This window comes from Pseudonaja textilis, chromosome 3, assembly GCF_049901715.1.
Source record: "Pseudonaja textilis isolate UNSWEBS1 chromosome 3, rPseTex1.2, whole genome shotgun sequence".
In the NCBI taxonomy this organism is placed as follows: Eukaryota; Metazoa; Chordata; class Lepidosauria; order Squamata; family Elapidae; genus Pseudonaja; species Pseudonaja textilis.
The window spans coordinates 199,201,034-199,204,728 of record NC_141992.1 but is presented as its reverse complement, the minus strand read 5'-3'; positions in this window follow the sequence as shown (position 1 = coordinate 199,204,728).

Below are 3,695 nucleotides of genomic sequence, written 5' to 3'. Positions count from 1 at the left end.
TTAGGATACCTCTAATGCAACTTGGGAGTTTGGGAAGAAAAAGAGAGAGTATATGCAAATATGAAGACATGTTTTTGCTTTTAGGCTGCGCTTCTAAACCTCGCAATCCCTCAAAAGCCCAAAACAAACTTTTAACTTCCATGTTTATCACGATTCAGTTTTAAAAACAATATTAATAAATCCGAAGGCCGTGTTGTTAATAATGCAGGGCTGATCATTTTCACCGAATTTTACATTAATAAATTTTTAAAATGTTTGCGGGGTGGAAAATCCCGTTTAAAATGTAAGGAATTCAAATTGTCAAAAAAAAATTAAAAAAGGCCATAGGATACACGCTGGAGGTTTTTAAGAAAATATCGTTGGACAGTCCCTTGTCTGAAGGGGTATAGGGTTTTTCGTGTGAGCAGGGGGTTGGACTAGAAGACCTCCAAGGTCCCTTCCAACTCTTATTCTGGTACAATACAGTAAGGGGGAAAGAAGGGAGTGAGAGAAAACACACCGTGCCATAATTTTCCCTAGGCAGACAAATCAGGCTTTGGCAACCTGACATTGTCCAAGTTTGAGGCCCCAATATTTCCCCCTCAGTGGTAATGCTGGCTTAGTCAACATCTAGAAGGCAGTAAAGGGAATTCAAAAATCCCAGCAACCGGTTCGCTGCCTGGTTGCTGGGGGGGGGGGCGGGGCGTGGCCATGGTGGGTGTGGCCTACTGGAACTTCTGGGAGGGCCAGCCGGTCCAACTGCCGGTTCAACTACCAGTTTGCTCGAACCGGGCCGAACCAGCAGAATCCCACCCCTGAATGCACCCCCAACGTATCAAAGGTGCTTTTTTTTCCCCCAAGAGGCAACTGAACTTTGTTTTTTTTCTTTGAAGACGTTTCGCTTCTCATCCCAGAAGCTTCTTCAGCTTCTGGGATGAGAAGCGAAACGGCTGAAGAAGCTGAGGAAGCTTCTGGGATGAGAAGCGAAACCTCTTCACGTAAAAACCAGAAAGTCCAGCTGCCTCTTGAAAAAAAAAACAAAAGCACCTTTGGGACAGCCATGACCTGGAGTAGGGGGTCTCCTACCGTAGCAACTTTTAAAACTTGTGGGCTTCAACTCCCCGAGTTCCTCAGCCAGCTTTGCTTTGTCCACAATTCTTAAAAGTTGCTAAGGTTGGAGACCCCTGACCTGGAGGACTGAGAATTCCCACAGATGCCCCACCCGACGTTCTTGACTGTCTTAGGTGCAAGTAAAATAAATAAATAAATAAATAATCCAGCATGCACTTGAAGTTCACCTTGAAAGCATTCAGGAACAACCCTGGCAGAGCTCTATGAATTATAACGTGGTCCTCAATTTATAGTTCATTTAGTGACCATTCAAAGTTGCAACAACACTGAAAAAAAGTGACTGTCTGATGGTGTTTTTCACACATGCGCCCATTGCAGCATTCCCCAGGATCAAAATTCAGTACGCTTGGCTCAGACCTACGACCATTGCTGTGTCCCAAGGCTACGTGATCTCCTTTTGCGACCTCCTGACACAGTCAATGGGGAAGCCAGATGCACTTCGCAAGCGGGTTATTAACTGTAGGGATTCGACAAGCCCTGCTCCTCAGCCAGCCAGAGGTGAAGGTGCTGGAGCAGGATATGCGCGGGATGTGTGTGTGTGTGTGTGGCTGGGTGGGTAGGCAGGGTCTGTTCAACTCCATTTGTAGCCAAAGAAAGTCCCTGGGGGATTATGGGCAATTTATTACCTATCAAGCTACCATTTATATCCTTTGCACTTTCTCATTCATTCATTCATTCATTTATTCATTCATTTTCTCTATTATTTGTCTCATATATCCTTTATCTAGCTTTATTATCTATCCCTTTATGTCAATCCATCCATGTATATCTCTAACTATATCGTTCATCCATTATTCTCTCTCTCCCTCTCCCCCTATCTAATCTACCTATCATCTCTCTCTAATCAACCTCTCTTCTACCTAACCTATCTACCTATCATCTCTCTGTCTGTCTGTCTGTCTGATCTACCTACCTACCTCTTTGCCTAGCTCTCTTCTACTCCCTCCCTCCCTTTTACCTCCCTCTCTTCTACCTACCTATCATCTCTCCATCTAATCTACCTCTCTATCTCTCTATTCTATTCTCTACCTACCTATCATCTCTCTCTAATCTACCTTCCTCTCCTATCTACCTATCATCTCTGTTCTTTCTATTGGTCTCTATCATCGATCTATCTACCTACCTACCTCTCTTTTACCTACCTATCATCTCTCTCTGTTCTACCTACCTTGCTATCATCTGTGTCTAATCTACTCCCTCTCATCTTCCTATTCTATTCTGTATTACCTACCTACCATCTCTCTCCCTCTATCTAATCTACCTACCTACTTATCACCTCTCTAATCTACCTACCTCTCTTTTCTTCCTATCTACCAATCATCTCTCTGTTCTTTCTGTCTGTCTGTCTCTCTACCTACCTGCCTCTCTTTGGTTTATCTCTCTATCTTTCTATTCTATTCTATATCTACTTACCTACCATCTCTCTCCCTCTATCTAATCTACCTACCTACCTATCATCTCTCTCTACCTACCTCTTTTCTACCTATCGACCTATCATCTCTTGTTCTTTCTGTCTCTCTACTTACCTCTTTCATTTATCTTTCTATTCTATTCTGTATCTACTTACCTACCATCTCTCTCCCTCTATCTAATCTACCTACCTACCTATCATTTCTCTAATCTACCTACCTCTCTTTTCTACCTATCATTTCTCTGTTCTTTCTGTCTGTCTCTCTACCTACCTCTCTTTCATTTATCTCTCTTCCTATTCTATTCTGTATCTACCTACCTACCATCTCTCCCTCTAATCTACCTACCTATCATCTCTACCTACCTACCTCTTTTCTACTACCTATCATCTCTCTGTTCTTTCTGTCTGTCTCTCTACCTACCTATCTCTTTCGTTTGTCTCTATCTTTCTATACTCTTCTGTATCAACTTACCTAACATCTCTCTCTCCCTCTATCTAATCTACCTACCTACCTATCATTTCTCTAATCTACCTACCTCTCTTTTCTACCTATCATTTCTCTGTTCTTTCTGTCTGTCTCTCTACCTACCTCTCTTTCATTTATCTCTCTTCCTATTCTATTCTGTATCTACCTACCTACCATCTCTCTCTCCCTCTATCTAATCTACCTACCTATCATCTCTTTCTAATCTACCTACCTCTTTTCTACCTATCTACCTATCATCTCTGTTCTTTCTGTCTGTCTGTCTGTCTGTCTCCACCTATCTATCTCTCGTTTATCTCTCTATCTTCCTCTTCTGTATCTACTTACCTAACATCTCTCTCTCCCTCTATCTAATCTACCTACCTACCTATCTCTCTCTAATCTACCTCTTTTCTACCTATCTACCTATCATCTCTGTTCTTTCTCTCTGTCTCTCTACCTACCTACCTCTCTCTCTCTCGTTTATCGCTCCTTATCTTTCTATTCTGCTCTGTATCTGCTTACCTACCTATCATCTCCCTCCCTCGCTCTCTTTTAATCTACCTACTTAACCTCCCTCCCTCCCTCCCTCTAACCTCCCTAGCTCACGCGCGCCGGAAATCCCGCCTCCGGCTGGCGGAAGCGACGCTCCACGGGAGCTCTATTGTCAGCGGGGGCTCCGCCTTTTTCCTGTTTACTTCCTCCCTCTCT